This window comes from Nicotiana tabacum, chromosome 15 (assembly GCF_000715075.1).
Source record: "Nicotiana tabacum cultivar K326 chromosome 15, ASM71507v2, whole genome shotgun sequence".
NCBI classification, from domain to species: Eukaryota; Viridiplantae; Streptophyta; class Magnoliopsida; order Solanales; family Solanaceae; genus Nicotiana; species Nicotiana tabacum.
This window is the reverse complement of record NC_134094.1, coordinates 106,587,345-106,611,946: the sequence shown is the minus strand read 5'-3', so window position 1 is coordinate 106,611,946 and position 24,602 is coordinate 106,587,345. Positions and strand designations below refer to the sequence as shown.

Sequence of the window (24,602 nt, the reverse complement as noted above, 5' to 3'; positions counted from 1 at the left end):
TTCTGCATTTCTCAACTTTCGGACTTGCCGATCAATATTAGAAACTTGAATCTCTTCATAAGTCAATTTCTCATTAACCTCAATAGTCTCAACCGAAACAATGAGTGTCGGGTCTCCAACTACTTTCTTCAACATAGACACATGAAACACCAAATACATGAAGGACAATAATAGGGAAACATCCTACTCAAAGTTTGGCCTATTTCCTTCAGATTTCATAAGGTCTAATTTCCCATATTAACACACTGTGTTAGTCTTAAGTAGATAAACATATAAGTGGGTCACAAAATTACGAAGCTCACCCATAAGCGGAGCATAATAAGAGGACTCGCCTCAATATTCAGAACCGAATCAAATTAAGGAAAAATATCTTTTTATAACAAATCAAGATCATACCTGTAACGACACCATATGGTGTAGTGGCCTCAGCCACACCATATCAAATATATCAACGGGCTGGGCCTCCCCCTCTAGTGCGCCCTCTACCCGCCTGTCCTCCATCTCTAACTGAATGTACATGTGGGGTAGTAACTGGAATAGAGCTTGTAGCCCGAGTATTCTGATGAAATCTGCCTCTCCCAAGTCTGGGACAATCTCTCATGAAATACGTAGTATCACCACACTGATAACAAACCCTCTGCAGGTTTGGATGCTCATACTGAGTCTATGCCAGATAATTGGAATAACCATTATAGGAATCTCGTACCGGTGGTGCATTAAAACAATTTACTATAGCACCCTGAGTATTCTGAAATTGTTTTCATAACCCCGCTGATACTGAAATGTAGAATTATTAATGATGGGGGAATACTGCAAGTCCTAACATCATCCCATACAAATCTCAGCTCTTAATCATATACAAGTTTCAGAGAACTTTTCAATACCACATAAATACATCTTAGGCAAAAATTGATATAACACATGACTCTACAATCTGATCGTTGATAGTGGACTCCCCTCACTTGGCGCGAAGCCATAAGACACATTTCGATGATCCACAATACAAACCTTCATCGCTCGTATGACACCGGTCATAAGATACCTCAACCCATTTATTTGGCGCATGTCATCCTCGTGACAGTTAAACTCGCTTCCTCCAGTGTCTTGGCTGCTAGTATGTACCCTTCGCTAAATAGAAATATCATATGAAACACATAGTCTCTAATACCACCAACTATCTTCAGATCTACATCCACCTCGTGACCCTACCACGATTGTGACGATTAGGCAACTAATTAAATCTTCTTAAGATCGTACTTATCAACCAGGTATCAGAACCTACTGCACCCCTATGTGCACAACTGAATGATCTCTCAATACTTCAGCATCCTCGATCTGGACGACACGTGGTAACAATGGTTGAGCAACCCTGCCTCCCTTATAACCCCTCTATAGTATCACCAACCGTTGGCGCATAGTTGATACCGAGTGCACAATATCATACACGAGTAGATGCAAAAGAACATAAGATATATGTTTCAAGCTAAATAAATGTCGCACGATAAAGAATGAAAGAAGTGGAGATTTTTCCTACTAGCTCTGTAGCCTCTCGAAGATAAGTACAGACGTCTCCGTACCGATCCGCAAGACTCTACTAAACTCATTCGTGACTCATAGAACCTATGAACCTAGAGCTCTGATACCGCCCCGTAGTCCCAAATTATAAATAAATTCACAATCTTTCCTTATATCACTGCGGGAACCTTCACATATTATTCTTTAAAAATCATTTTCCTGAAATAGCATCTCGCGTTTTAGCCACCCTTATCACACTGCATGGCTTCTAGTAATTTCCCCTGCTAACCACACATATCAAACCCCCTTATATCACATCATGCGTTTAAATACTCATACCTTATACCACCGTATGCGTATCAATATCACAATATATCACAATGCACACCTCAAGTGCCCGATTATCACAGCATAACACAACTTGCACCTCAAGTGCTCAAATATCACAACATATTATAAATTGCACATCAAGTGCTCAAATATCAAAACATGTCACAAGTTGATCCTCAAGTGCTCAAATATCAAAACATATCACAAGTTGCACCTCAAGTGCTCAAATATTACAACATATAAAAAATTTCACATCAAGTGGTCAAATATTATAACTTGTCATAGAAATCAACACTACATTATTTTCCACAATAAGGAGCCCATGGCTCGACCATAATGTGCACACAAAATCTTAACAAAATATTTGGGAGTGAACAACTCAACTAAATAATATTTCACAATTTAACACTTTGCCTCAGTATGATTTATGGCATTTATAACTCAATACCAATTTCAACAACATGAACTGGAAAGTAATTCATCAAGGAACAACACCTTCTTTAATCCAAAATTTTGGCAAATAGATTAATGCCTCATTTTAAAATTATTTGATAAATTATTTGAAATGAATAATCCATAATGAAATTATCTACAGAAAATATCAGCTCAACAAAAAAATACGGGATTCACATAAATATCAAGGTGGCAATCACACCAAATCATCATATAAAAACAAATTCAGTAAGCAAGGATAAGGCATGACAATTCAAGGATTTACTAAGTTCCAACAATTTTCTAATTTAATACATAAGGGCGTCTACGAATTTCAACCGATATAATTTGCACATATAAACCAAGTACGTACTCGTCACCTCGCGTACATGGTTTTCAGTTACGCAATTTTCACATAAGACTCAATGCCAAAGGGGTAATTCCCCCACTCAAGGTGAGGCAAGATACTTACCTCGGCGAAACTAAACCGAGTCTTTCAATGATCTTCATGAGTGAAGCCGCCTCCGGACGGCTCAAATCCCGATGATTTCCTTGAAAATCCCTTGAAAATAAGATCGCCACAAATCGAGCTTTCTTAATTCAGCTCTTTAGTGGTATTAAAACCTCCCACTACTCTTACAACTTCAATCTACATCAACATAATTCAATTGGACCAATATTAGAAAACAAATTTCCAGATTTTTGGTCATTTAGACATTTTATCAAACACCTAGAGTACATATCATTTTACTACCTCTAGTAATGGTGTTTTCTTCAACCAACAATTCCTCATTCCCACCAACAAGATATAATACAATATCCTTTGTCCAATAACTACCTTCTTAGCATCGTTATAATCATCAATGAACTCACATCCACCCAATTGTTACTAATTAATTCATTACAAAATCTCTACAACACCAAATAATCTAGTTGAAGAATTTATGGCTTTCAAGCACCATCCAATAAGTGCAAATGCTTATTTCTTGCTCATATATTCACTAGCAATCCATGATTATAGGTTTAAGAGCGGAAGGTTACCTCTTGAAGACCAAATCTTGAAAGTCAACTTTTGGGGTGTTCTTGAGATTTTGAATAAATCCTATGGAATCCAATACAAAACCTTGTTGTAACTAGTGATTGAGAGGTGAAATCATCAGAAAAAATACTTAAAAACTCACCTTAGGTGTGTATTGGAAACCTTGGCCGGATGGGTGATGGAGAGAAAGCCCTAGTCTTGAAGAAATGACTTAGCCCCTCTCTCTACCCGTCCTTGAAGTTATTTAATGGGCTCTTACGTGCGCGGCCGCGCACCTGAGGCAGAAAGTCTCAAATATAGGCGGCCGCGCATCTGGGCGCGCATATGACATAGGTCCAGTAAAATGGCCATAACTTGTTGTATATGTATCCAAATGACAAACGGTTTGATTTGATAGGTTATACACCACATAACCCTTCATAAATGGAGAGTTATGCTCGTTTGAAGTTAGGTCTTGTGCGAACTCACTTGAAACTTTATCCCATCATATAATTTTAAACTTGACTTGGCCTTTGGACTCTTCTTAGACCATAAACCATTCTTAATACACCTCATACATATATTATCAAGATCAATTGATATCATTCAAATTATCAGTCTTGTTCATACCCGAATTAATATAATTAGCACCCGCCAATCTTCTTAATGGTCTTAAAACACTTCGAAATATTTCAGGGGTGTTACATAGAGCAATTAGGAAATAAAAGATAGGACAAGTAGGCATGTAAAATTACACTAATTATGATGACTATGACATGTTAAAGTAACTCAATTAAAGCATGATTGGAAACTACATAGCTGGAAACCAGAAATTTTAACATTTAGCCCATGTACACACTCGTCACCTTGTGTACCCAGTTTTCACATAACACAATTATCACAACAATACCAAATCCTAAGGAGAATTTCTCCCACACAAGGTTAGACAAGTCACTTGCCCCAAACCACGCTAAATCAATCAACTAGAAGGCCTTTCCCTCGATTTTTCAACTCCGACCGGTTCGAATCTAGCCAAAATAATTTATACTATAGATATAACTATAGGAAACTAATTCAAACAAGGAAATTATGATCTTTGCAAAGAATTGAAAAATTGGCCTAAAAAGTCACTCCGAGTGCCCGATTATCACAGCATAACACAACTTGTACCTCAAATGCTCAAATATCACAACATATTATAAATTGCACATCAAGTGCTCAAATATCAAAACATATTATAAATTGCACATCAAGTGTTCAAATATCAAAACTTATCACAAGTTGCACCTCAAGTGCTCAAGTATTACAACATATCAAAAATTTCACATCAAGTGTTCAAATATTATAACTTGTCATAGAAATCAACACTATATTGTTTTCCACAATAAGGAGCCCATGGCTCGACCATAATATGCACACAAAATCTTAACAAAATATTCGGGAGTGAACAACTCAACTAAATAATATTTCACAATTTAACACTTTGTCTCAGAATGATTTATGGCCTTTATAACTCAATACCAATTTCAACAACATGAACTGGAAAGTAATTCATCAAGGAACAACACCTTCTTTAATCCAAAATTTTGGCAAATAGATTAATGCCTCATTTTAAAATTATTTGATAAATTATTTGAAAAGAATAATCCATAATAAAATTATCTACAGAAAATATCAACTCAACAAAAAAAATACGGGATTCACATAAATATCAAGGTGGCAATCACACCAAATCATCATATAAAAACAAATTCAGTAAGCTAGGATAAGGCGTGACAATTCAAGGATTTACTAAGTTCCAACAATTTTCTAATTTAATACATAAGGGCGTCTACGAATTTCAACCGATATAATTTGCACATATAAACCAAGTACGTACTCGTCACCTCGCGTACATGGTTTTCAATTACGCAATTTCCACATAAGACTCAATGCCTAAGGGGTAATTCCCCCACTCAAGGTGAGGCAAGATACTTACCTCGGCAAAACTAAACCGAGTCTTTAAATGATCTTCATGAGTGAAGCCGCCTCCGGACGGCTCAAATCCCGATGATTTCCTTGAAAATCCCTTGAAAATAAGATCGCCACAAATCGAGCTTTCTTAATTCAGCTCTTTAGTGGTATTAAAACCTCTCACTACTCTTACAACTTCAATCTACATCAACATAATTCAATTGGACCAATATTAGTAAGAAAATTTCCAAATTTTTGGTCATTTAGGCATTTTATCAAACACCTAGAGTACATATCATTTTACTACCTCTAGTAATGGTATTTTCTTCAACCAACAATTCCTCTTTCCCACCAACAAGCTATAATACAACATCCTTTGTCCAATAACTACCTTCTTAGCATCGTTATAATCATCAATGAATTCACATCCTCCCAAATGTTACTAATTAATTCATTACAAAATCTCTACAATACCAAATAATCTAGTTGAAGAATTTATGACTTCCAAGCACCATCCAATAAGTGCAAATGCTTATTTCTTGCTCATATATTCACTAGCAATCCATGATTATAGGTTTAAGAGTGAAAGGTTACCTCTTGAAGACCAAATCTTGAAAGTCAACTTTTGGGGTGTTCTTGAGATTTTGAATAAATCCTATGGAATTCAATACAAAACCTTGTTGTAACTAGTGATTGAGAAGAGAAATCATCATAAAAGCAAACTTAAAAACTCACCTTAGGTGTGTATTGGAAGCCTTGGCCGAATGGGTGATGGAGAGAAAGCCCTAGTCTTGAAGAAATGACTTAGACCCTCTCTCTACCCATCCTTGGAGTTATTTAATGGACTCCTATGTGCGCGGCCGCGCACCTGGGCAAGTGGCCACGCATCTGGCCGCGCACCTGAGGCAGAAAGTCTCAAATATGCGCGGTCGCGCATCTGGGCGCGCATATGACACAGGTCAAGTAAAATGGCCATAACTTGCCGTATAAGTATCCAAATGATAAACGGTTTGATTCGTTGGAAAGAAGACTCAAAGGGCTTTGATGTGATAGGTTATACACCACATAACGCTTCATAAATGAAGAGTTATGCTCGTTTGAAGTTAGGTCTTGTGTGAACTCACTTGAATCTTTATCCCATCATATAATTTTAAACTTGACTTGGCCTTTGGACTCTTCTTAGACCATAAACCATTCTTAATGCAACTCATACATATATTATCAAGATCAATTGATATCATTCAAATTATCAGTCTTGTTCATACCCGAATTAATATAATTAGCACCCGCCAATCTTCTTAATGGTCTTAAAACACTTCGAAATATTTCCGGGGTGTTACATAGAGAAATTAGGAAATAAGAGATAGGACAAGTAGACATGTGAAATTACACTAACTATGATGACTATGACATGTTAAAGCAACTCAATTAAAGCATGATTGGAAAATACATAGCTGGAAATCGGAAATTTTAATATTTAGCCCATGTACACACTCGTCACCTTGTGTACACGGTTTTCACATATCACAATTATCACAAAAATACCAAATCCTAAGGAGAATTTTCCCTACACAAGGTTAGACAAGTCACTTGCCCCAAACCACACTAAATCAATCAACTAGAAGGCCTTTTCCTCGATTTTTCAACTCCGACCAGTTCGAATCTAGCCAAAATAATTTGACACTATAGATATAACTATAGGAAACTAATTCAAGCAAGTAAATTACGATCTTTGCAAAGAATTGAAAAATTGACCTAAAAAGTCACTCCGGGCCCGCGTCTCGGAACCCGACCTCAGTTCGTCTTTCAAAACTCAAAAACTTAGTCTAAGAAGTTCTACGACTTTTCTCCAATTTTTTCAACTCCAATCCTTAATTACATGATTAAAACAATGATAGATTCGAGTAATTTAACCAAAATCGAATTAGGAATCCTTACCCCAATGATCTCTCTGAAAATCCCTCTAAATTTCGCTTGAAACCGAGCTTTTTAAGTCTAAAATGTAAAATATGGAATAAACCCTTGATTTTGAAACTTAAGTCTGCTTCCCAGTGATTTACACATCGCAATCGCGAAGAACAAAATTTCCATCAGCTCAAAAACCTTATACGCGAATGCGGTAAGAAACTGTTCCAAAGCTACGCGATCGCGTGCACTAATTTACGACCGCGTAGAGCAATGAATCCACCTCCCAGGCCTCCCCTTTCTTCATCGTGAACGCGGCACCACTCACGCATTCGCGATGCACTGACCTTAAAAGCTTCGCGATCACGGCCCCTCTTTCGCGATCGCATAAGAGGAAACCAGAACTGAGAGGCACCATAACTTCAGCCATTCCTAAATGATCTGAACAAGGTCTGAATTATACCCGAGGACCCTGAGACCTCAACCAAGCATACCAACAAGTTCTAAAATATCATATGAACTCGCTCGAAGCGTCAAATCACATCAAACAATACTAGAATCATGAATCGCGCATCGATTCAAGCCTAAGAACTTATGAACTTCCGAATTCCAAAACTAATGCCGATTCATACCAAAACAACTCCGATTGACTTTAAATTTTGCACACAAGTCACAAATGACATTATGGACCTATTCCAACTTCTAGAATCGGGATCCAACCCAGATATCAATAAAGTCAACTCCCGGTCAAACTTTCCAAAATGTTCGAGCTTTCCAACTTTTGCCAAAACATGCTAAAACGACCTACAGACCTCCGCATCAACATCTGGACACGCTCATAAGACCAAAATCGCCATATGGAGCTATTGGAACCATCAAAACTCTATTCCGGAGTCATTTTTATACAAGTCAAACTACGGTCAACTCCTACGACTTAACCTTCCAACTTAGAGACTATGTGTCCCATTTCACTCTCAAACCCATCCGAAACCAAAACCAACCACCCCGACAAATTATATAACCACAATATAGCATAGAGGAAGCATAATTTAGGGGGTCGGGGCTAAAATAAACGCCTCTAACTCATTTTTAATTTTTAAAATTTAGGACATAACCCTAGGTCTTGATTTAAAAAATTAAGTTGGTTTTCAATTAGAATCATGGATTAAAGCTTAACCCAAGGGAATGAATCAAAGAAAAATACTTAGGTTATGGTTTAAACCTTACCCTATGGAAGAAATTTGAAGAACATCCTTGAATTCTCCCAATCCCAAATTTTCAAGACGAGGAAAACTCCAACAATCATTAATAACCAAAAATGCCCAGCTATTCTGCCTCGTTTCTTGTTCCAAATAATACCAAAACTCGCTTTTGATGCCTCCAATGGATTTCTCGTAAACTTTCAGTCAAATTAGGCTTTTGAATCACTCTATTTGACCTTATAATGAAGGAGATATGTTGGTTTCAATATTTGAAAATAGTGCAAATTTTTAAATACGAATTCAGTGGCAATTTCGTAATTAATCTAAAAAAAGATCGAAACTTGATGATTTAAATTGCTATTGTTCCAAAATTATGATACGGATATAATGATTTAGTCGAAATACAAATCAAAGGATGTTTGCTTAATATGGTAACATTTATGCTCAAATCGACGTCGAAATCGAAAACAATCACCATACAACCCAAACTCATCCAAAACTCATCTGAATTTAACCAAACTTTGTGAACATATCCAAAATCATCATACAAACTTATTAGAATAATTAAAACCCGAGTCCGTTTACCCAAAAGTCAAACCTTGGTCAACTCTTCCAACTTAAAGCTTCTAAAACGAGAATCATTCTTCCAAATCAATCATGAACCGCTCGAAAACTGAAACCAACCATACACGTAAGTCATAATACATAATATGAAGCTACTCAAAGTCTCAAACCACCGAATGAAATACTAAAGCTCAAAACGATCGGTCGAATCGTTTCAGTTAATGTAAAGAATTAAGTAGAATTCTTATCTATTTAGTTCTTCATATTTCATCATTTCATGCCTTTAATTAGTTTGTAATGGATGTTATGTTGTATTTATGGCAGGAATTTTCTTATCAGGCCTGAGGTTGAAAACTGCGGTTCTGTTGGCATTATAACTGCCACAGTATAGAAAATTCGGTTGACGCAATAAACCTGCCAACTTTTGCGGTATTGAAGTTTTTGGCTGACTTTCAAAAGAACAAAAGAAAAAGTTTGTGTATGTTGACGTTTAAAAGAAAAAAGAAATTAGATGTTTAATGATGCTATTATTTCTACGTCATTCGTACTATTTTAAATTTCAGTTAATCCTCTTCTCCTTAGAGGTGATCATATAGTTTTCTTTTATTACTAGTAGTTTAATTAGCCACTTGTAGAGGTAGCTTAGTATAAATGGTGCGTGTGGGAATATGCTAAAAGCCATTTGTCATGAGTAATTTTTTGTTGTTTTCTTCTTTGTTATGTAGTGTTCCTTCCGCCTGAATTTATATGGAATGATTTATCTTGTCTAGACTTGTCACAAGTTATGACAGTTATTAGGAGTTCAATACAAAGTGTCCAGGATCACCAGGAGTTTCTAATGGATAGGCTTGCCCAAGGTCCCGATAAATCATTAGGACCTTAGTATTAATTGTGTCGTAATTTAGAACAAATTGTTCACATATTCTGGCGGATCCCCAAGAATTTCTGATGTAAGGACTTGTCATAACTAGTCCTGGTGAATTATGAGGAGTTTACTACAAATTGTATCATAACTTTAGAAAACATTATTGTTTACAAATTCTAGCAGATCACAAGGAGTTTCTAATGGATGGGGTTGCCACATAATTGTACCATAATTTTGGAATAAATTGTTGTCATATTGTTGCGGATCCCTAGAAGTTTCTGATGGATGGACTTGCCACAGCTACTCCCGGTGAACCACAAGGAATTTAATACAAATTATGTTATAACTTAGTGATCTGGGTTGACCTTTGAAATCACTTTTTATAAATTCCGCGCGGACCACAAGGAATTTCTGAGAAATTTCACCAACACAATTGTTACTTCAAAATTATTCCAAATTTGTCCGATCAATTCCAGATGACTTTATTTAACATCCAACATCTTATTAACCCCAATAATACACGATGTTTAAATTCGATGAGAACCTTCAAAAATCAATAGAATTACTTATTTAAAAATTAAGTGCAACAAAACCCAAACAATATGGTATTTTTCAAGTTTCTTCCACAATCCCAATCCAAACCAACACAAATAAGGTAATGAGTCTTCAATTTTTCTACGGCACATATGAAAATGATGGAGAAGAATAGGGAAGAGGAGGAGCACAAGTTCTGGCTGCCAAAGGCGCAGTGGGAGGCGCCTAGCCCCAAGCTGGGCGTCCAAAGTTTCTCACTTTTGTACTCTATTGCCTTTGGTGTTTTGAGAGGGGCTTTGGCTCCAAGCTAGACGTCAAAATCATATTACCTCTAAATTCTTTCGTTTTAGCTTCAATTTGCGCGCAACATCTCCAAATCACTTTTGATTGACTCCTACATATATAAGCACCATAATTAAGTTCGAGTAAAAAATATTCACACTAAAGTGAACAAAATCGAAGCATAATGCAAGACAAATTACATGCAAAGAAAAAGAATTTTTAGCCAAACATCAACATTCCCCTATGATCAATATATAGGTATATGTTGCAGTTGCTTCAATAATTGTAGTGTTGTTGCAATCAATAAAATTAGGAGCATAGTTGTGCTACAGAAATTGAGGAGTACACTCCAGATTGTGCGGACTCTCTTGCAGATATTTATGATTCTGTTTTTTCTTTTATTTTTGAAAGTTTGTTAGCTATTTTCAAGTTCAGTTCTTCCTTTTTAGTTAAAGGAAGATTGCTTAGCATAGTTTTAGCAACATTTTATTGACAGTCAATTACTGACTTCATATATTTGAGCAAGCTTTCGTAATCAACAAAAATAAACCTTTCAAGTTACTTTACTTGATTTCTGCTGTCAAAAGCTTAACAGTATAGTTAAAGAATATCAACTATTACAATAACATCGTCAGTGGCAAAGCTATGTACAGTGGAGAGGGTTGGAGAAGGTTCAATTCTGGGGCGAAAGTAGAATCAAGCAAGGAAATTCATTTGAATTCCCTTCTCCAGAAATTATATTGTGCAAATACAGCAAAAGTTAATTTTTTTGTTATATATACATACTGTTGAACCATATTGACATAAGGAAATATTCTAGCGTTGTGGCAAAGGAGATTCAAAAATTACTTCGGTCACAGGTTCAAATCTTATTCAATTGATTTAATAGGTTATGATCTCCGCCTAGGTATCTGAGTGAAAATGTTTGACACATTCAAAGAGCGGTAAATGTATTCAGCCAAAATCATTTTCATATGCCTCCACAAAAATTAGTTGAACCATTTCCTGCCTTGTAATAGGTGGGACTCGATTATTTAGATATGCCTCTGCTCATGTAATGTGCGAGTTGGGCGAATCGCTGTCTTAGCAAGGTCAGCATTCCTTTCGAGAAGGAGTTCGGAACCAAAGTATTGTTTTTTTAGACTTAAAGCACAAAAATAGGTGAAAAAACCAGCTGATGACCAATTTATATATAACGCATGTGTTGAATGCACTATATCTTAACGACACGTTTGTCTGTTAAGATATAGCGCATGCAACACATGCACTATATTTCAAATTTAAATGGCGGTCAAAATATAAGTATAGCTCATATACGGGATGTGCTATACCTGAAGTTGAAAAGACAGGTACGTATAGCCCATCTCATATATGTGCTATACTTATATAAAAAATGGCCCAGCCATCTTCCTCGACAGAACGTGCTGAAACGGTCCCCCCTCCCTCCATTGTTTAAGTAAAAATCCCCATTGGAGCCCACCCGTCCCCCAAAAATCGTGTCCCCTCCGTATTATAGCGTGCTAACACCGGATCCAAGGCGTTATCGTGTAGTGGATCTCTTCTATTGCTCGTTTCGGTGGTCAAATCATCAATTTTTCACAATTCAAAAAACTCTAAATCGAGATATTCTGACTCACATTTTAGTAAAACTCATGTATATGAAGTACTAATTAGTTGTTTTTATTGTGTTGTATGTTTTTTGTGATCGTTTTGTGATATAATTATTTTTTGGTTTTTTATCCGAATTAGTTTATTTGTGTGCTAAAAAATGATGAAAATTATATATTGTTATTTTATTGAATAATTAGTGTTATATGTGACTTTAGTATTGTACGTATAATAATATGTGACTTTATTGTTGTTTAGTGCCCTTTAGTGTTATGTTGTGCCTTTAATTGTTATGTAGTGCCCTTTAGCGTAGTAAAACTGATAATAAATACGTGCCCCCAATGGCCGCTTCTACTGAGCCGGCCATCCTTACTGACAATCATGTTATAGCGCATCTTCCGATAAAGAGGCGACGCGATGAGGATGATCCTGATAGCGTAGCCGGGTGGGATGGTATGTGACTCAGGCCAGCCAATGCTTTAAAGCATACATGATGTGGGACTCATTGATATGTATTTTGAGTTATATATATGACTGATAGAATTTAATGGTCCACCAAACTATATAGAGAACCAGGTTCTCTATTAGTTCCCACAGAACACACGCACACTGCAGTAAGTAAATGACACAAAGAAGTTTTACGTGGAAAATTCCCAACTCACGAAATTAAAAACCACGACCTACCCTTGTAGGATTTCAACTTCACTACTGAGCAAACTTTAGATTACAACCTATTGTAACCTAGAAATTAACCTCTTAATCCCTCACTAAATTGTAATAACTCTATTACAAGCCTATTTGTAATAACTCTATTACAAAGATTTATAACTCGACTAACTCTAGCCAAGACACAAACACAAGGGTTTATGATTTACAAAGGTTTCCTACACAATGCTTCTAACTAAGCTAAGTAGGAATTACAAGTAAGTTGCTTTGACAAAGGTGTTACACAACCAAGGACATATGATGACTCAATGCTAGAAACCGGTCCTTCGTTATGTTGCTATTTGTTCTTGATGCCTTGAAGGTCACTTGCAGATTGGCAATATACTTGGGAGAAAGCTTGATGAATTCTGGAGTGTGCAAATGTTGTTTTGCCTTTCCTTCATGTTAATATTGCATAAGTGACATCACTCGAATGATGTAAGCATGTTTGGTTTAAGAGCATTCCCCATAAAGTGACTGCTCCACTGTTTGCACTGTTGCGTGTGTGCAGAGGAACAGTTGCAGTCACTTTACAGTTGTGGGGAGTTGACTGGTACAGTCAGCAAGGGAACTGATATCGATCTGTTCCCTCTATTATTTCTTGGACTCTGAAAGTTGGAGTATGTCCCAGACTTGAGACTTGTTGATCTTTGAGCACTCAGAGGATCTGGAACAGGTTCCCATCTGGTTCTTAACATTAAGTTCAGCTCATCAAAACATAGCAGGGCACATAACTTATCAATGACATTAAATATCTAATAGTAAAATTATTGACGTTTTACATAATTTGCGAATGTGTTTTTATTTGCTTGTTATTTATTAGTTTAAAACTAAAACACAAAATAAGAAAAGACAAATTAACATAAATTTAAATGTTAAAAATTGCAGATAAAACGTGACACGTACAACATAAAATTTAAAAATAATACTTAACGCATTCATGTGTTTGTTTAGTCACAATCTCCCATTATTCTTTGCTTCAACCACTGAAATTTTTCTTCCAACCGTTTATTTTCTTCTTCTGTCTCTTTTAGTTTCTCCTTCACTGCCGCAAGATGTTCTTGGAGTTGCAAGATCTGGAGTTCGTACTCACCGGTCAGATTTCAAATGTTTAGCAAACATGATTTATAGTATTCCTGGTTAATGGGTTCATCATACTATTCTTCAAAATCACATTGATTTTCGTCCTACAAATGGGGTTGTCAACAAAATACTATTAATTAACATGTTGTAAATAATCTATTAACCAGCATAACTTTCAATAATAATAGCTTACAACTTGTTTACACATCCAACGTCTGCATCCTAGATTGCAATTTGACCAACATGGATTCAAAATCGCACGTTTTCCACAGTAACACCTTGGTGCATCACTGCATCCAGACATGTCGTAATGCTCAAACTTAAAAAAATTATGCAATGTCGTTTTGTTTGTTTTGTTACGCCGCAAATGATAATGCAAAATGCGCAGGGTTTTTATAGGCAGCTAAGAGTGATTTTAAGTTACGTAAAACATATTGTTGATGCGTTACGTTTCACGTGCTAATGATTCTTTACGGTACAAATCGGTGCACCTTTTTTAGGTCGACATGACAATAAACATAACGTATATTAGTGATGTGCTAATGATTCTTTACGGTACAAGTTGGTGCAACTTTTTTAGGTCTACAGATTTTTCAAGTCGACATGACAATAAACATAACGCATATTGGTGATGCGCTATGTTTTGCGTGCTAATGATTCTTTACGGTACAAGTTGGCACAGCTTTTTTAGGTCTACAGCTTTTTCAGGTCGACATGACAATACACATAACGCATATTGGTGATGCGCTATGTTTAACATACAAGGTTCGTGTAGTTTACTTCTTTTTAAGTTGAACCAACATTCCAGTATTCAAAAGCCATTTCACGAGCTATTACAACATCCATTGCAGAAATGCCACTAACATTTAATAAGTGATTTAAGACGAGGCAAAAAGGTGAAGGTAGTTCAACAGTTCCACATGGAACACATCTTAACACAATTGATACCTACCTTGAAAAAAACATGCTAGGTTGCTATACTGATTTGGTGGATGACAAGTGATATGGTATTCTATGTCCCTTGGAAAATAAGCCTATCAATATATACACTGATCTCAAAGTTGTAGGGCACATTATTGAGGGGGAATTGCATTCTACAAAGCCGGAAGGTATGCGAATTTGGGGTGAAAACTACAATGGGTTCCCCTTTACTCAAAAAGGTGTGATTATGAAGTACTATGCCATTGGCATGGGCTAGTTGTACCACAAGCACTATTTGCAACCCTTCAAACAAACACACACAAAGATGAACCGGAAGTGATTCAGCATTTGATGAATGAGATATTGGAGATAGAAAAGGTACTAGTCATTCATCATGCACTAGATGATCTTAACTACCTGCTAGGAACGGAGGATCAATATTGGGATTTATAAAAAATGAAAAATTGCATAGAGACAATGAGTATCCTGTATTTCCAACAGTTATCGAGTGGGAGGGTCTACCTAAGTTACTACTGCAAACATTGGACGTAGGAGTTCTATATTATTGTAGAAATCAACCAAGTGGTCTTATTGATGATAGTGATAAAATACGAGAAATGTGTGTCAACCGGGGCCTAGATTATGATGCCCTCAATCCGGACAAATGCGTACAAGATGTTGACGAAGAAGATGAAGACAATGACAATAAAATAGTGCCAGACAGTGACGATAATGGCGAATGAAAATTAATATTTATTACATGAATTTATTTTTAATTGTTGTATTGAATCGTCAATGGCAAATGTCAATTAGATTTAAGCATATTGGAAATTTTATTTTATTTCATAAATATAGCAACCAACACCATTACAGACATTTAGTACAACAAAAATACTACAACAAAACACTAAGTTTATCCTTGAAAATTGGGCGCATTGTATGAACTGCCACCGGAAGCTGAATTACCACCTCTTCCCAAACCAACTGAAGGACATTTACGGCGATCGTGTCTTGTTTGGGAACATATACCATATTTTCGTGCATAAACGGTGTCACTAACATCTATTTGGTTCTGTATCCACGTTCTTTTTTGCACTTGCCGGTGACGCACATAATCCTTCTTACACACCATTTTAAATGGTTTCGGCGGCCAATAATTCTCTGTACCCACTAGCTGCAACTGTTCACTATCGGTGTTTACATATACAGCAACACTATATTCTTTATCAATGTACCTCGTCGCCGCGAAACCTGTATGTTGAAAGCACTTCATGGCATGTGAGCATGGCACGTGATAGATCAACCATTTCTCACATGAACATAATCTTCTGGATTCATTAACAGTGTGGGTATTATTGCCGTGATTTTGATGCAGACCGGTGTGAACTTCAAAAATATTTCACTCGTTGCAATGCTGCAAGAATGTATGCCACTGTGCCCGCTTCCTATATTTCTCAAATCGTTTCATCGGATGTGGTATAAATTGAACACAACTTTCCAACAACGACGATGCACTTCAGTATCTTTCAACAAACCTCTCCGCTATCTTCTTGAATGACATCCGTACCATGGCAGTGACAGGCAATCCACGGGCAGTATTCAACAATCCGTTGAATGACTCTGACACATTTGTAGTCAAAATTCACCATCTTCTACCACCATCATTATGCCAAGTCCACTTATCAAACTCATGTCGCATCAACCAACGATAGGCATCTGGGCCTTCCTGCCTAATCAATTCCGTTCGCCTCCTGAATTTACACTCTTGATGATCTGTTTTTGCCATCCACATTAAATCATGTAAGCTCTTGTTCGGATGAGCCCGCTGGAAGTTGGCCTTCAAGTGCCTAACACAGTACCGGTGATAGGCATACAGTCCCTTCCATGCATCCAAAGTCTGTATAGAACTTAAAATATCACCATGCCGATCAGATACTAGACAAATATATGTATGTTATTTGACAACATGCTTCTTCAAGTGATTCAAAAATAATGTCCAAGTCTCTTGGCTTTCATTAGCACAAATAGCAAATGCAAGGGAAAATATGCTTCCATTAGCATCTACTGCAACAACGATCAACATCTTAATATCATACTTTCCATAGACATGAGTGCCGTCTATGGAGATTATCGGCCGATAATGCAAAAAACCATCAATGGCTGGTTTAAACGCCCAGAGCACATATCTGGATATGAATTCTGGTACTCCCGGATTCCGCTCAAGCTTCTATTTAACAATAGTCCCAGGGTTAAAGTGTTACAAGGTAGCCATGTACCTGGGTAGATCGGCAAATGACTTATCATAATTACCATAAACAATCTCAAATGCATGTTTACGCCCGAGAAATGCCTTTCTTTTGGTAATGGTATAGCCATATACCTGGTGGACAAATGTTATACACTTTTTAATCTTGTACCTTATAGACAATTCAATGTGAAGAATCAACACAAGAGAAATCAAGTCAACATTTAAGTTAAAATGATTCCCACTGAATGTGTCCATATCACAAGTGTGGGTACCAATGTAATTTCCTACAATCCACATATTTGTTTTCAACTTTCTCGCACGGAGCATCCATCTACAACCTTGAAACCATCTATGACAAATAACCTTATAGACTTCCGTAGATGATTCATGACCCTCTATCTTACGACACTCTTTTAAAATGTACCACCGCCTTGCTAAGGCGAGCTTTATCATCAAATAGCATGTTCTTTGATAGCACCGTTGGTCTAGATTCATCCCACATTACTGTTCGAATTTCATTAAGATCCCTTGTGAGGGCATCCACTTCCGACATACTGGGCAACTGATCAAAGTAGGGAATTACCCTTGAATGAAAGGGAACATGGACTCGTACACTTTGGGTCTAATTGGAGGTAGAGTCTTCATATATGTAGCATGCTCATTGGTGACATCATGGTCCCTTGGCAAATCAGGTTGCTCATTCTCATCGTCGCCCTCATCAGGGAAGGGTGTATCAGCTCCAGACTCATCAACATTGTTGTCATAATCACTATCATCTTTCTCACTCTGTGCATCTGCCAGATCCTGATTAAATATGCCATTTTCGGGCAACTGAGTAATGATAGGACCTTCAAGTTGCTGTTTTTTTTACTGCACAATCAATAAAATAATGAGTTTCTCAACTTTATCCCAAGATTATATACTAACTTTATCTCTTAACTTATAATTCATAATCTGTTGATATCCGATGATGCACATTATCGAGTTACTGATGACTTCCGGATGGACTACCATGATCCAAAATACCAAAATTGGGCATATTCCAACAATCTGTTAGTTCATAACTTGTAAAATTCATATCTGGTCGGTGCCCCCTTTGGAATATATGAGTGTTAGTACAAATATGATACATAACAAAAACCATATTAAAACAAAAAAAATTAAAATTTATCACTCGACGTGTGGATTATGTAAACTTGGGAGAAATTATGTCCTCGCTCCTCATTCGCCCGTGGAGATAAGTTTAAATCTGGCCAAACTCTTTCAAACGGAATCTGTTCGGATAAAACTGCTCCAAAAACACCACTCGATGACTGAGGGTTATCCCTATTTTGCGAAACCTCAATATTGCAAACGTCTTCAGAGTTGACGTACATTTTCAACATTTTTATCACAAGAAGTTCCCGGTGTTCATACGGAGTCCTCAAAATATCGTTCAGAGTTTCATCGTCTTCGATGTTAAACTCAGCATAACAAGCAACCCCTTGTGGAGTAAGAGAATATGGATATCTTCCGGTTACTTTGATAGTAACCGAACGTTTGCTCACACTTATTTTTTTACATATCAACGAATACCAATCTATCGTACTTCATTCTAAGTGGCAACTTAACAATACACTGTGGAGAACAACTATAGTGTACTGAGTTATTCTCCACGACAACCTCACCCCCCTCCCCCCAATATAATTCAACCTTAATTTTTCGCTCTCCAGACATTATGACAAAATGCAGAAGAGTTAAGTAAACAAATATTTCAGAATGAGTAAAGGAAAATAAAAAGGATGCAAAAGACTAAGTTTTTCTTAATGGATTTTTGAAGAAAGAATGAAGCTCCTTAAATAAGCAAAAAAAAAAAGTATAGCGCTATACCTACCAATTATTGTGGGTCAATCAACTAAGAAGTATAGCGCATGAATGTTATGCGCTATACCTTAACAGACAAATGTGTGCCGTTAAAGTATAGCGCATGCAACCCATGCATTATACATAAATTGATCATCAGTTATTTTTTCACCTATTTTTATGCTTTGAGTCCAAAAAAAAAATAATATTTTGGTTCAGGACTTTCGCCGGGTAGTGTCCACATCACAAATCCCTTTCAGTGGGGACACATGAAAGGGAATCTAAATGCAAAGGTCCCATTTACTAAAGGAGAAAGGGCCTAGTGGCTCACCTCACAAAAGGAAATCAAAATCATGAGCACACCTATCTTGTTAATATCAAGAAGAAAAGTAGCAAGATTTGGTATCCCGCAATAATCACATGAAAGCAAATCTGGTATGGGAAATACCAAAAACTGCCCCACTACTGCTAGACAATGACAAATTTTTATAAGGAACATATTGTCATTTCATTTTTAGATTTCTCATTGGTTGATAAAAGCATAAGCTCCCAAAATACTTTCAATTGGCAATTCATAAAAAAGAAACATCTACTCTGACTTTATACATAAATGCTGAAGAAAAGGCAATTTTTGAAATCACAAAATTTTCCATCCTGTCAAAGACAAGGCTAGAGAAGGCACTAGAGAGCTTTCTCGGATTTGGTTCTTTTCTCGTAGGATAAGAAAGATATTATAAAAATGAAATCAAGAAAAAAATAAAAAGTTGTGGCTGCAATTTGTCCACCAGTTTCTTCCAACTCCACCACCTTAACCAATCACTTTCAATACTCTCGCTTAAGGATGTTTTTATTGTTTCTCTGTTAGTGTCCGCATTGGAGCCGACTATATCAGCATTCGCGCCGCGTAGGGCCTTATTCGGGAAAAGTGCTTCCTAATAAGTATTTTTCTATACCCAAGACTCGAACCCGAGACTTTTGATTAAAGGAAGAGCAGTCTCATTCGCTACACCCACGTCCTTTGCTGGTCTGAAGGATGTTTTTGGTTGCCTGTTGTGTCTATTTAGTGGATTAACTCATTCAGACAGGTTCACCCATGTGGGAGAATTAAGTTCTGTGACGTACAGATTTTACATTAGTGGGGTTAGATAGATTCCTTTATAAGTTTCTCCCAGAAAAAGGACTCATTTTTTGCTGGTCTGAATCATTCATCTCATATATTAGAGAAACTACATTTCTAATTACCTAATTATATTATGTCTATAATTCTGTCAAACACGTAGAAATATTTCGTTAGTGAAAGTTACATGTAGCCATCAAAGGATAAGATTAATCCTAATACACTGCTGTCCAAGAAATATACAATAACATGGTGTTTTAGATAGGAGACATATTGTGGATAGTACTTTGAAATATTTGAGAGAATGTCAAGTGGTGGTTGTAGCATAGTATGGTTTAGGAGGGATCTGAGGTTAGAAGATAACCCAGCACTGGCTGCTGGAGTGAGGGGAGGAGCAGTGATTGCAGTATTTATATGGGCTCCTGAAGAAGAAGGATATTATTGTCCTGGTAGGGTATCAAGATGGTGGATTAAACAAAGTTTAGCTCATCTTGATTCCTCTTTGAAGAGCCTTGGAACTTCCCTAATTACAAAAAGATCTACTGATAGTATTTCTTCTCTTCTTGAAGTTGTGAAATCTACTGGTGCAACTCAGGTCTTTTTCAATCATCTATATGGTTAGTTCTGTTCCATTTAGGGATTCTTTATATACTATGCTGCCTTGTTTTTAGTCCTTCTCTTCCTTTTATAGAACATTCTTTTTTTCAGTTCATTCTTGCCTTTACTTTGTGAACGCTCTATAGATCTATAAACCGGTAGTAAACACAGTGATTTCTAGTACTTTTTATGTTTGTTTTATATAATATTGGATTGAGATGAGCTTGAATGAAGGGACGTGTCATATAGTTGACCCCAACTTGCTTGAAGTTCAAGATAGTTGTTATTGTTGTTGTTGTTTGTATCCATCCTATGTGACTAACAGTTTCCAAAACTTCCAAGAATTTTGTCAATCTATATGTTCTTTTACTTAATTGAGTCTGCTTGCTAGAATATGTCCTCTATAAGGAAAATAATGGATTGTCCTTTATCAAGTAGTTAAATTGGTGTTAAGTCCTTTCTCATTACTTCAAGGATTTTATGTATAGTTATTTTCCTCTATAAATATAAAACTGATAGTAGAATATAAGTTATTGTCTCCCTGTTTTTGGTTGGTCGTATGCTGGTTGTCTGAATCTTATATTGCTCATCTGGATTGCTATTTTATATTCTATATCTTTATCATGTCATTTTGTATAATCTGTTATTTAACAAAAGAGGGGTATCCTCAAACACTTGATCATATGCTTGTGAATGTCGATTTATTGTACCAGAAGTTGATGGCTTCTCATTTTTCTGAAGATAGGATTATAAACAAAGCATTATCTTTCATGAGCATTGAATTCATTGAATAATTCTAATTAGTACACTATTTTTTTGGCTTTAGATCCGATATCACTTGTCAGAGATCATCGTGCAAAGGAAGCGTTAACAGCTGAAGGTGTATCTGTGAGCTCCTTCAATGCTGATCTGCTATACGAACCATGGGAAGTTGTCGATGATGAAGGTCGCCCATTCACAACATTTTCAGCTTTTTGGGATAGATGCCTTACCATGCCTTATGATCCTGAAGCTCCACTTCTTCCACCTAAAAGAATAATATCTGGTTTGTCCTCATCTGCGCGCTCGCTTTCTTGCCTTATAGATATTATTCTTGTTCTTATTATATGCACATTCAGTTTAACATAACATCCTGTGAGTACCATTTTGTTCCACTAATCTAGCTAAGAATCAGATAGAATCCCTTAAAAGGTATTAATGCATTTCCCCTACTGGAATTATTCTATTGTTATTATCAAACAATTTATCTAGTACTCGTTTACCTGTTATGCTCTTAACATGGTATGCGACAAAAAACTTCCAGGAGATGCATCAAGATGCCCTTCAGACAACTTGGTGTTTGAGAGTGAATCAGAGAAAGGAAGCAACGCACTTCTTGCTCGAGCGTGGTCTCCTGGTTGGAGCAATGGTGACAAGGCACTGGCTACTTTCATTAATGGACCATTAATTGAGTATTCCAAGAATCGTAGGAAAGCTGATACTGCAACAACCTCATTTCTGTCACCGCGTTTACATTTTGGTGAAGTCGGTGTTCGTAAGGTATTCCATCGTATTCGTATCAAGCAAGTTCTCTGGGCCAATGAAGGAAACAAAGAAGGTGAAGAAAGTACCAACTTGTTCCTCAAGTCCATTGGCCTTAGGGAGTTCTCAAGATACATGAGCTTTAATCATCCTTACAGTCATGAAAGACCACTGCTTGGTCACCTAAAGTACTTCCCTTGGTTAGTAGATGAGGGCTATTTTAAGGCATGGAGACAAGGTAGAACAGGTTATCCTTTGGTTGATGCAGGTATGAGAGAGCTTTGGGCGACTGGCTGGCTACATGATCGCATTCGAGTTGTTGTGTCTACTTTTTCTGTTAAGGTTCTGCAGCTTCCTTGGACATGGGGAATGAAGTATTTTTGGGACACTTTGTTAGATGCAGATCTTGAGAGTGATTCTCTTGGTTGGCAATATATTACCGGTACCCTACCTGATGGTTGTGAGTTTGATCAATTCTATAATCCACAGGTATGTCCTGGTAATCTTTTGGGAAGGTTGTTTTCTGTTAATTGGATACTTGCAAAAAATGAAACTCTCTCTTTTTCACTTTCTATATAGAAGAATTACCTAAGTTGCTCGGAATCTTCACTTTCGGTGCTGCATCCGTGTCGATACGACATGGGTGTGGGATCCGTACCGACCGGATATGGTCAACCAATTTGGGTGCTTTGACTAAATTCAATGGAGAAATTCAGGACAAATACAATGATTTCTGAAATTAAATCAAAAGCTAGGGTGAAATTGAAGAAAATGGAATACCTTATATATTGAAATTTCTATGTCTATACTTTTCCTTTTATCTCCTTCTCGGGTTCTCCTCTTGATCAATATTTTCTCCTTCTCGGAATACGTTGTAAGATTTTTACATAATGTCTCATAATTTAGACATATTTTTATGCTTATTTTCGGATAATTGAATTATTTTTAGTCGAATCCTTACACCCGTGTCCGTACCTATCCTTACCCTTGGATCTTAATATTTAGATTATAAAGGATCCCGCACCCGAGTCCGAGCAACTTGGAGAAGTACTTACTTACATATTAAAGCTTTCGTCCTATCATGGATAATTCTAAGTGCTCTAAGGCTGGTTTTACACTTTGAAAAATTGACTGTACACTTTCATTGTTTATTGTCTTTACTGCAGTTTGAGGGATACAAGTTTGATCCTAAAGGAGAATATGTTCGGCGGTGGCTTCCTGAACTTGCTAGACTGCCCACTGAATGGATACACCACCCTTGGGATGCACCAGAACCTGTACTTCAAGCTGCTGGCATTGAGCTTGGTTCCAATTATCCTCTTCCGATTGTTGAAATCGATGCAGCAAAAGAAAGACTAGAAGATGCCTTGTCACAAATGTGGCAGCGTGAAGCAGCTTCACGAGCTGCTATTGAGAATGGAATGGAGGAAGGACATGGAGACTCTACTGATTTTGTCCCTATAGCATTTCCTCAGACCATGCAGATGGAAATGGTTCCTGAAACAGCCAGGAACAATACTACAAGAAATGCTATTCGACGTTATGAAGATCAGATAGTCCCTAGCATGTCATCTTCTTTTTTTAGAACTGAAGATGAAGAAAGCTCTGTAGATATCAGAAATTCAGTTGTGGAGAGTAGAGCAGAAGTTCCAATAATGTTGATGTATAACTGATGAACCAATGAGAGACTTACACTTTACCCGAGGCATTATGCAAACATTTCAAAGCAACACAACTCCACCACATTTTAGTTTTGTGATAAGTAAGAGGATTGGAGGAACAGTGAAGATTCAACAGCAGAATCTTCAAGCAGTAGTATGAGAGAAAGGGATGGAGATGTATTTCCTGTATGTTTAAGTACAAGCTACGTACTCGGATCAATTAGCTGGTGATGAGAATGGTATCGGGGCCAGTTCATCTTGCAAAAAGGCATCGGCAGTCTCACCAGTTAATTATACAGATTGGTAAGCAAATTATAGAGATATGATTCAGATTGGTATTTTATCATCTTTCTGCAGCCATATCTATATACAGATATGATGGTCTGGCCTTCTTTGGCAGACCTTAGGTTGAGAAGATGCATTAATTGTTATGATTTAGTATCATGGAACTTTCTTAAATTGTCATTTATATACTTTGCTAATACGTGATCATATTTGCGGTATAATGATAGCTAGAAGGTGGCTAATATGGCCATTTCGATTATCAATCAGCACAGTTAGTATGGGATCAATCTGTACCTGCTGTTTTCTCTCATAGTTTGACATGATCAGCTGTAAATGTGTGTCTATAATCTCTAACTGGATGAAGTGATACGTGTGGATTCTCTTTCCCTACCCCTTACCCCGTTTGTACTATGT

The 24,602-nt window shown here is 36.9% G+C and overlaps 1 pseudogene; it reads left to right on the top strand.

Moving 5' to 3' along the window:
• The first annotated feature begins 19,776 nt into the window (after positions 1 to 19,776).
• Positions 19,777 to 24,522, top strand: LOC107776533 (cryptochrome-1-like; annotated as a pseudogene).
• The last annotated feature ends 80 nt before the right edge of the window (positions 24,523 to 24,602 follow it).